Genomic DNA, 11,629 nt, shown 5'->3' with positions numbered 1-11,629 from the left:
AGCCTGATATTATCAAGCTTCTAAAGCCCAGAGTAGAGAGGTTGGGAGTGACGAGGTACTTTTATCTCCAAATGTCCATCTGTCTTATTTTGTATTCTTAATGGTAGTCCCAAGGACTAGTTGTAAATGTGGAACAGGAAAGTCAGCATAAATCACCAGTGCTTTGTAGCACACATGAGGTTTTCCAAGTCTTTGCCCATATCTTATTGTGGAGACAAGCAGTATAATTAGCCCCTTGAGTTGCTTTAGAGATCTGTTCAGAGCTGTGTGACCTGAATTAGCTGAACCAGGAGCTCACCCTTCCCTCAGTGACAGTGGCTGTTTCCGGCTTCAACTTCCCTCAGGACCAGACCCCCCAAGGTTTCCAGGTTGTGGGCAGCTCTTGTTTCCAAGCTGACATCTGTGCTTACACTGCTTGGTGCCTGAACCCAGGTGTTCATTTCCTCTATCAAGGATGTACTCATGCTTGTCCCTTGAAAAGGGAGAAGTGGGTAGGGTCCCACACCAGTAGCACAGCTCCAGGGCACACTCAGTTCTGCTCCAGCCCATGCGTGTCACAGGAGGCTGCAAAAAAGGGGAACCTGATGACCCCACTGACCCTATGACCAATGACTACCGGTCTGCTCCAAAGTGACATTTGCTGATGTTTGCCTTAGCCCATTGCCTAATACTTGTCTTATCTCAATTAAAAATGTAACCCTAGAAACCAGGCTATGAGGTGGATAACCTTCTCTCTTCTCCAGGAAAAGTGGATGAGGGCACTTAAATGACTTGTCACAGGTTGTAACTGCAGAGCCAGAAATCAAATGCCAGCTCTCCAACTCAAGTCTGGGGTTCTCTGCCCTGAAGCCTGGCTCCTTCCTCATTTAATAGTTTTGAACCTTTTTCTTCACGTGTAAAATAGTAATGATAATGTCCATATCACAAAGTGTTGTCAGGATTAAGTGTTATGCATATGAAAATGCTTTGTGAAAGGGAAGTTCCATAACTACATAAGGGATTAACCTGCTGTCTGTCCATATAATAGTTGGAGTTTATTCCAACAGCCATCTAGGAACAAGAATGGGAACCTGGAGGAATATGAACACTTGTGACAGAAATACAGATATTAGAAGGAAGGAAAAAGATGCTTTTAGGGGAGGGAGGGAAAGGTCTCCAACCTTTACCTAATTAACAATCTTACCCAGGCTTAGCACTGATAAGAAACAGGAAGAACCAGTTAATCGCTACTTTGAACTCCAGGCTAACTCTTCCTGCCCTGTGGGTATGGGCCTAAGCTCCACTGAAGCAGGAGGACCATGAGAACTCCTGACTTGGGTCTGCAAACATCACCTACATGCGGGGCTAATGTCAGGGATAGTGGACAGAGCTGATTTCTCCCAAAGCAGGCTTTTTAGTCCCTCCTGTTCCCATTGAGCAGGTATTTCTGCCACCCTCATTTGGGCCTAACCACACCTGCTCTTCCACTGGGGGTTAAATTTTCTAAAGATCCCAAACAATTTTTTCACTAATGTTTTTGCCTAGATCTTTGAGCAAAGCTAAGCCCACAGAGTGCCAACTGGACTTCAAAAGCGAACAGTAAGCCTCACTTGACCTCAAAAACACTCACTGTTTCCACTTGGATCTGTTTTGTAGCTGATGGATTTGTGCCCTACAAAGACAAAAATCCTTTTTCCTTTTTTTAAAGATTGGCACCTGAGCTAACATCTGTTACCAATCTTCTTTTTTTTTCTTCTTCTTCTCCCCAAAGCCCCCCAGTACATAGTTGTATATTTTAGTTGTAGATCCTTCTGGTTGTGCTATGTGGGATGCTGCCTCAGCACGCTTGATGAGTGGTGCTAGGTCCGTGCCCAGGATCCAAACTGGCGAAACTCTGGGCCACCGAAGTGGAGTGTGTGAACTTAACCACTTGGCCCCAAGACAGAAATTTGAATACATTTTGTTTTGATTGTATAGGTATGATTATGCATGCTGCCTTATTAAACAGATATTTGATGGAAGAGAATTAGGTGTTGCTGAGAACTGAATCCCCCATTTATAATTTTACTCAACTGACGATTACAAGTATTTTCCATAAAACTGCTTCTGGCTCTGTATGTTTCAAACCTTATTTTCCCTTCATCCCCCCGTACTTCTGGGGCTGGCAGTTATAGGACGTGTTCACATCACAATGTGACCTCAGGTCCTGTACTTTAGTGTCATGATGCTGGCACAGTGGGCAGTAGGAGGGTTTCTGCACTGCAATGATGAGCAATAACTTGTGATACATGAAAGTGATTTTGAACCACATATACACATCCCTTTAAAAATGTTCCCTGGATTCTAAAATGTGGGGAATGTATCTTATTTTTATAAGTTTTATAAAGATGGCTCTGAGAACGCATTGCTAGGGGCCTTGAAGTTTAAGTTTTCTTAGCTTAAATCATTTCCCTGGGCATCAGCAAAGGAGACTGAAAGGGAGTGGTTAGAAAAGAAGGGGACATAGCAGGAGAAATTGTGGTGAGAAATCAATGACGGAGAGAGTTTCAAGGAAGAAACAGCAATCAGTGGCCTATTCCACAGAGAATCTAAGCATATCTTGCTTAGATACGGACTGGAAAGAATCCTGGTAGATACAAGGTCATTGCTGACCTCATTGTATGTGGGCAATAGACTATTTGGTCTATTTGTTTCTCCTCTCTTGTTCCTCTAGAATGGCTCCTAAAACCTACAGGAATAAGAAAGGTGATGCCATAAGCTGGCAATATGATTAGATATCTTAAGACGAAAGAAGCTTCATGAATTCTAAGAATGTGTCCTAAGAAAGCGTGAGAAAGAATTCTATTACAAAGAAGATCATTGTGGTTTGATTAGAGAGCTGTGATAGCAGCTGTTTACCTAACAGCCCCACTGGTTAATGTGTGATGCTAGTGTTTTTGTGGATTTTGCCCCACAACAAATTTCCTTCAACATGCAGACATTTTTTTACCCTCAAGTCTTGTACTTTGCATCTCTGGAAGTCTCATTAGGGTCTTTAAAAAAAACTCTCATTTTTCTCCTCCTCGTGTTCATGTTTTCCTCTCTGTCTTAAACATAAGGATCATAGGATAACACTAATTTTAATGTCCTTTTCTGTTAATTCCATCATCTCTATAATTTCTGGATCTGTTTCTACTGTTTGATTTTTCTTCTGATTGTGGGTCAGATATTACGGTATTTTTTGATTGGCCATGACCTTGGGAATTTTGTGTTATTGGGTGCTAGATTTGGTCATATTCCTTTCAATGGCGTCAGACTTTGTTCTGGTATTGCAGTTAAGTTATGTAAAATCAATTTGATCCTTGTGATGTTTGTTTTTCAACTTTATTAGGGCAGATCCAGAGCAGTATTTAGTCTAGGGCTCATTTAGTCTCACTACTGAGGTGATACCCTTCTGAAGACTCTATCCAATACCTTAGGTATTAGGACATCTTTCCATGCTAGCTGGTGGGAACACAAAATATTCCCAGCCCTGTGTGAGTTCAGGGAATTTGGTCTGTTGGTTCTTTGCCTGGCCTGGGGCAGTTTCCTCTCATGCACGCCAAGATAGTCACACGGTAACTGTCAAGATTGAATGGGGCCCCCTCCTCTCTTTCTGTGCAGCTCTCTCTTTGTTATTCTTTCCCACATACTCTAGCTTCTTTGGCTTCCCCGCATTCTGATCTCTGTCTCCTCAACCCAGTGATACCATTGATCTCTGTTTGGGTCACCCATGCTCTGTGCTGCAGCCTGAAAATTCTCCTAGGCAATAAGTGGAACTCGTCTCCTCTGTTTCTATCCTCCCAGGGATCAAGTCTCTCGCTGTCAGTTGTCCAATGTCTGAAAATCACTTTTTTTCACATATTTTGTTTGGTTTTCTAGTTGTTCAAGGTGGAAGGGTAAACCGGTCCCTGTTACTCCATCTTGGCTGGAAGTGAAAGTTCTTGATGTGTTGATCTCTGATTGATGGCTAAGAGTAATGTGTTTCTCCACAAATATTCTTAGAATTTACTGTTGCTTAAACATATAAACAAAGGCCTGCCATGAAAATAACTTGTTTTCTACCTCTTTCCAGATCTAAATATCCCACAGTGGAACATTTTTCTTCTGATTATGTTGAGTAAATTTTTTTTTAAGAATGAGTTTTTAGGAAGATCTACAGAAAAGCATATTGAAAGAGTAAGGATTCAGTTGTGACAGTCCTTGGCTTCTTGAAAGAAATATCTTTAACCAATAATTAGTTTTCACTGCAGAGTAGTTTTTCCTGCAACATCTACATTGATTATAAAATATGTTGATGAACAAATGCAGGCCCCTCATATCCAGTTATTGCCCTCCTGTGTTATTATAATCTATTAAAAACAAACAATCCAATCAGTCAAATGTGAAATCATTTCATTTCATGTGTTCACTGACTATGAGAAAACTGAAATGAACTGTAAATGACAAACCAGCAGCTTTCTAATTACTGTAGCCCCATTGTAACAATTATTTGTGCAAGTAATTCCACTTCCTGTTGACTGTAGAGTAAGGAGCAATATTGTGAGAGGTTATGAAGCAGCAATTTCTGCCCAAAGTGCAAACATTGCAGATGTATGTTCTGAAACTGGAATGAAACATCACTAAAGATGGAAGCCTGAGGAATATCCTCATGAAACATTTCTTTTTATATTGAACCTTTTTAGAAACAAATTTCATGGAATCCAATCTTTCTGCCTTTTTACACAAAAATTTCAGAGTGAAAATTCACTTAGGATGTAGTTTTGAAGAAATTTCAGGTTAGAAAGAGGTTATAATTTCACTGAGGTATCAGGATGAAGGAAAGGCTATATTGACGAGACACACAAAATTGCCCTTCATTTGTTTGTCAAATGTGTACTGAGAGTCCACTCTGTGTGAGACACAGCTGACACTAGGAGACAAAACAGACAAATCTTACTTTCTCAAAGAGAAGTGATTATTTTGAATTTTATTGCCTTTTGAATTACTTACTAAATATTAAGCAGTGTATTTTTTCTCCCTTGATTTATAGAACAATGTGAGACAGAGGATAATTCTTTATCATATGATAAAAGTTGATCTTCAAGATTTTATTTTCATCTACCATGACTACATTAATTTTCGCTTTTTCTTTTGCCTCTCAAAAAAGAATTCTTTGCCATTAGCCGTGCTTGTTAAAAATTTAGTGCTACTTTTAGGTTCAAATAAAAGCTGCATTATGTCACAATACTTTTTAGACTTTAAAGGAACTAGGCGTCCTTGCCTATTGTTTGGCGTGGTTCTGCTGGGTGGGTGCAGTTCAGTTTCTATACTGGCCTTAACTTTTTTGTATCTTGATCTCCTCCCTGCTGCCCGGTTTTGACTTACACTCCTTTTCTCTGGCTTTCTGTCTGCTAGTTGTTCCAGTTTGAACCCTAGCTCAATTAAACTCTTTTGGCTCTAGAACCTTCTGCATCACTTCCCACTCGAAGATTTGCTCACTCCTGGAACAGAATTTTCTTTGGACGGCTGTCCTGGCAATGGTGACTTATTCCCCTACTCCACCCACCACTGGTCTTTGTCGCAAGCCTGAGAAAATGTAGCTGTGCACCTGGGAGTCTGCAGCCAGGACCAGGTAACTGCCTCTAGTTACTTTCTTCTAAAAGGGGTTTACTACTTACAATGCTTCTTGGATTGCTCATGCTTTTATTTTGCATTACTATTTATGAAAACCTTTGGGCCACATGTATATTGGATTTATCCAAGGACTCACAACTTGGCTGTGAAGAGTGAAGAATGGAATCTCAACTCACTATCAACAATCTCATAGTTTATTTTGGTCAGTGTAGCTTTACCACTTTCAAACCACTAGGTTCCATTTAAAGATCTGTCTTACTTGAAGCACATACTTTTAATATCATTCTTTTAATATCTTTTAATAGAGCATATTCTTTTAATATCTATTTAAGTATTTGATTAATTATAATAATGAAAGGATTTTCTAGTTTAGATATCTTATTCATTTTCTTAGAACCCTAACCAATAAAATAAATCTGGAGTATTGAATCAACAAGGACCTCATTAGGATAAGTTAATGTTGACTAGCAATTATTAATAGTTAAATGGAGTAAAATAAGTCAATATACATGTATTGAATATCCACTATGACCAGCACTATTAAGAGGCTGGGGACATAATAATACGTAAGAAGGACTTTGCCCTGTGGGTGGTCGTGGTCAAGTTGGGTAGGTAGACTCTCGACAGACAATCTCAAGAAGATGTACAAAGTGCAATGACAGTATTGGCGGTGCCCAGTGCACTACGGGAAAGGACAAGAGGGGCATCCAATGCAGTCTGGGGTTAGAGTGATTGGGACAGGTGAGCGAGAAAGATTTCCAGAAGAGATGATGATTGAATTGAGTCCTGAGGAGGAGTAACGTTATCTGGGTAAAGACAGCAGGGCAGGGAATTATAGGAAGAGGCGCAGATGACTTGCCCTGAGTAAGAAAGACTTGATCCCTCACCTTCTAGGGTAAAATGACTCTGTTGTAATTTTGTGTTTTATTGTAAAAATGTATTTGAATTTTGTGTAATCCTCTATAGTATATTCATGTCAGTGTGACACATGATAGTGTCACACATTTTAATTCTTTACAATTTTACTGCAATTATCATTCCAGGAAAATGCTCCATGTTCATCTTGTGATTTTTTTTTTTTAATGTAGACCTGGCATATCATTGAGTACTCTTGTGAACATTAGAATTTCAGTTTGAGAAGCTTTGGCAAACACTTAAGAATGTTGATTACCGATTTATACTGACCTAGTTTGAATCCTGACTCTATTTCTTCCTAAATGGACATGTTAATCTCTCTTAAACTTTAAATCATTTCCTTTTAGTAAAAAATAGAGATTCTTGGAGATGAAAATGAGAGTATGTATATAAAGAAGTTGTTACAATATAGCACTCAGTTCATGGATGGAGATTATCTGGACTTCTTGTAGTCAGGGAACATGTCTGTCTTGTTCATCCTTGTGTGCTCAGTGTGATGCCTGGTACCCAAGAGGTATACAATAGATAGTTATTAAATTAATAAAGCAAGAAATCGTTATTTAGTGATGCTAAGACAGCTCTTAATGCCAACTTAGAAAGAAACTTAGAACAGTGCCTAGCATACACTAGATCCTTATAAGTATTTCCTAATTGCCTGATTTGATGAATGACTTCACTTGGTGCCTGTCCTGAGAAAGTGAGGACTGAATGGAATGTGGGCTGTGTAAATCCAAGAATAATTCTATATCAAGACTATGGTACTTGTGCTCTGGTGTTTACTGTAAGGAATGCCTAAAAAAATGCTGATGAAGAAAAATCACATGAGATAAATCAGTGAAGACCCTTGTAACCACCACTCAGGTCAAGAAATTGAACTTTGCCAGCCTCCTCAGAAGCATCTCTGTGCCAAGGAAGTTCCCTTCCTTCCCCTAAAGTAACCACTGACTCTTATGGGAATCATTTCCTTGTCATTCTGTTTATGGTACTATCATCCAAGGTGCATCCCTAGTTATAATAGTTTAGTCTTGACAAATAAAAGAAAAATTGATGTGTTTTTTGAGTCTTTCTTAATCTGCAAACTCTTCTTTCATTCCTATCCTTGCCTTATGAATTTTCTTTTGAAGAGTTTGAGCTGTTTTGTCTGATCTCTACAGTTTCCCACTATTTGGAGTTTACATATTGAACAACTATGGTGCAGTTCAACGTGTTCCTTTGTTCTCTGTATTTCCTGCAAATTGATGGATCCAGAGAAATGGTCAGATGGGGTTCTAACTCTCTGACAAGACTATAGATGGAGCTGTTTCTCTCTCTCTCTCTTTTTTTCAATTGAGGTATAGTTGATATACAATGTTATATTAGTTTCAGGTGTATGACATAATAATTCGACATTTGTATATATTGTGAAATGATCACCGCAAGAAGTCTAGTAACATCCATCACCATGCATAGAGAATTTTTTTCTTGTGATGAGAACTTTTAGGATTTACTCTCTTAGCAACTTTTAAATATGCAATACAGTATTAATAACTATAGTTTCCATGTTGTACATTACATCCCCTTGACTGACTTATTTTGTAACTGGAAGTTTGTACCTTTTGACTCCCTTCACCCATTTCGTGCACCGCTGCGCCCCCAACCCTCCACCTCGGGCAACTACCAATCTGTTCTCTGTTTCTATGATCTTTCTTCCCCTTAGATTCCACATTATAAGTGAGATCAAATGGTATTTGTCTTTCTTCATCTGACTTACTTCACTTAGCATAATGCCCTCAAGGTCCATCCATGTTGTTACAAATAGCAAGTTTTCATTCTTTTTTATGGTTCAATAATATTCCATTGTGTGTACATACACCACAATTTCTTTATCCATTCATCTATGGATGGACACTTAGGTTGTTTCCATATCTTTCCATATCTTGGCTATTTTAAATAATACTGAAATGAACATGGGGATGCATATATCTTTTCAAATTAGTGTTCCCATTTTCTTCTAATAAATACCCAGAAGTGGGATTGCTGGATCATATGGTAGTTCTATTTTTAATTTTTTGAGGAACCTTCATACTGTTTTCCATAATAGCTGCAGCAATTTGCATTCCCACCAACAGTGCACGAGAGCTCCCTTTTCTCCTCACCAACACTTGATATTTCTGGTCTTTTTGATAATAGCTCTTCTAACAGATGTGAGGTGATACCTCATTGTGGTTTTGATTAGTATTTCCCTGATGGTTAGTGGCATTGAACATCTTTTCATGTACCTGTTGGCCATCTGTGTGTCTTCTTTGGAGAAATGTCTATTCAGATCTTCTGCCCATTTTTAAATCATGTTGTTTGTTGCGCTGTTTTCTTTCATCAGGAGGTATATCACGTCTTGATTTTGAAGTTTTGATTTTCTTTGATATGAGCAGCTATTGATACTCAAAGCCTTAATATGTTAATTCAATGGAGATATTCTAATTATATAATTTCTTTTTCATTTCATAATTGGCATACTTTTATAAAGAAATGCTTTCTCTCTTCAGCTGTTTGGTTGCCCATTATTTCACTTTATATAAGAAAGGCAGAATAAATCTTTTGACCCCTTGTTGAGGCTGGATCCCTCTTCCTCTTTTTTAACTATTATTTAAGATAAGAAATTTGTGCTCTATCATCTTTTGAATTTTAAAAATATTATAATACTCTCATGGATTTAAATGTATTTGATGAGTTTCAGCTGTTGCAATTCTTTTCTTTATTGAAGCTCAAATTGCCCCATTATTGACCAGTGGTATCCTCTTCAGGTTGGCTCTTGAGTCCTGTTGATAGTTTCCTCACTGTCTGGTGTGTCAAGACAGTCCTGGTTCTTCTCGTATATTTCCTGTCCCAGACTTGAAATCAACAATTTCTTCAAGAAATTCTGGCTTCTTTTAAAAGAAATTAGTTGTGTTAACAGGAATTTTGCTACTGTGTGGATCAGTTTCTAGGCTTCTTCAGTGGACAGTTAGGACATACACACTAATACATGTGTCTATATGTTTGCTTATGTATACACAGATATATGTTTTTTATTAAAATAAAATACCTCATGGAGCTGTTTCAAATTTAGTGTTTGTTTCCTGTACATAAGCATTTTTAATGTGGCAGAGTAGAGAGCCTGGTTAATAATGTGCCAGCTGGCTCTGGAACCACTTGATTAAATAAGGAATCCCCAAGGCTTTCAAATATTTGATATGACAATGCACAATTACCTCTAATATGTGCATAATGCTGTTAACAGGATATCATTTCTACATACTTTAAACTTCCAAATGTTCAAGTGGAAAATGTAGAAGGATTATGAGGATATTTATAGTAGGCTATGTTTCTGTTTTGCAATTCAAATTAATGTATTATATATGGTACAGTGATCAGTAAAAAGCAATTCTGTAAGCTCTCTGGGTGCTTGTTCATCATTTTATTCCCAGCACCTAGTATGGTGGGCTTGGTGGGCACATATTATGTGCTTAGCTAACTTTTGTGAAATGACTAAATATTACTGCTGGTACTATATCAGTGAGCAAGCTGGTGGCACAATTGTACTTCCTTCGCCCCGTCCTCAAAACATTTTTTGCAGGCATTAACATTAGTTTTACATGGGTTATTGAGTCTGTCTGACCTATGATAGCAAGTCAATTAAGAGCGTTTAAAGTTTATATGGGGGTCTTAACCTAAGAAACAATATTAAGAGGTTCTTAATATTATCATCAGTGTCTGGAAATTTCCTAAATGCAGTCTTTCTGTGATTTGTACCTTGTATTTTTTCATTACCTCATCAAGGTTAATATGGTAAAACAGATGATAGAAATGCATTTTAAGGCTAATACTAATTAAAATTAAAAGACAGAATGTTGATGAATAAATTCTGTAAATTGCGATGAAATTAGATCTGGAATTGGAGATAATGTTAACATCTTACACTTTTCCTTAAATGGCTTTTAATTAACTTCTAAAAGGGTAGTCGTTCTGCAAAGCTTTGTAAAATTAGACTATCTGTCATCAGGAATTTTTTCAGAAGTTATTTTATTCCGCTACGTTATCAGATAGAATTTGTTTTTTTTTTTCAGCTTTATGACTAAATTATTAAATTGAAACGTGAGTTAAATTAACGATGTCCCATATCCCCTTTGGCTATGCGGATATTTCTTTGTTTTTATCTGGTAATTTCAAACCTTCTGGTAGAGTGGTCCCCCCTGTCCACGGGGGATATATTCCAAGACTCCCAGTGGATGCCCGAAACTGCACAGTGCTGAACCCCATATACACTGTATATTTCCCTATATATTCATGTTTAGGTGTGAGAGCAAAATCAACATGAATGTCTTTTTCCTTCTTCACAACTTCACAGATAGAAAATTTATTCTCATTGAAGATCTTAGCAACCTCAGCATACAATTTCTTTCCTTATTAAGTCGAGAACTTTTACCCTTTCACGTAAAGGAAGCACTTTACGGCTTTTCTTTGACATATTGGAATTGCCAGCGTCACTACTCTTGTGCTTTGGGGCCATTATTAAGTAAAAGAAGAGTTACTTGCACACAAGCACTGTGATACCGAGACAGTGGACCTGATCACCGAGATGGCTGCTAAGTGACTAACGGGTGGGTAGTGTCTACCGCCTGGAGCCACTGGACAAATGGATGATTCACCTCCCGGGCAGAAGGGAGCAGGACAGCAGATTTTCTCTGGCTACTCAGAATGGTGTGCAACTTAAAACTTATGAATTGTTCATTTCTGGAATTTTCCATTTAATATTTTTGGACCTCGGTTGACTGTGGGTAACTGAAACCATGGATAAGAGGGAGCTACTGTACTTTTAAGATTGGGAAGCCATAAAATGGCTCGCCACTTTCAGATCTGATAGAGCAGAAAAGGAAGAGGAAAAGGGGAAGAATACTAGTCTCACTGCGTGTAAAGATTGAAGGGAAAAAGGTAACTTGACTCTTTCTATCTACCTTTCCACTTAAATCCTGCCCCAAGTGAACTTGAATTGACAGTGGACCAGAGGTCTGTTTACTAACTAGGAGCACAGGTATTTTTCTTCTGAGCTTTGGAACCCAGAATTTAATTATTGCCTCTGGAGTCC

At 38.3% G+C, this 11,629-nt stretch overlaps 1 long non-coding RNA gene across 1 annotated transcript in view; it reads left to right on the top strand.

The window, feature by feature from the left end:
* The first annotated feature begins 5,440 nt into the window (after nucleotides 1-5,440).
* Nucleotides 5,441-11,629, top strand: part of LOC139079186 (uncharacterized) — a 48,870-nt gene continuing 42,681 nt past the window's right edge. Inside the window, exon 1 of the long non-coding RNA XR_011532558.1 lies at nucleotides 5,441-5,611. This is a non-coding gene — a long non-coding RNA (uncharacterized lncRNA). The remainder of the gene's footprint in view (nucleotides 5,612-11,629) is intronic.

Source organism: Equus przewalskii, chromosome 24, assembly GCF_037783145.1.
Source record: "Equus przewalskii isolate Varuska chromosome 24, EquPr2, whole genome shotgun sequence".
Lineage (NCBI taxonomy): Eukaryota > Metazoa > Chordata > Mammalia > Perissodactyla > Equidae > Equus > Equus przewalskii.
Note: the sequence above shows the minus strand (reverse complement) of the source record. Positions and strands in the feature narration are given on the sequence as shown.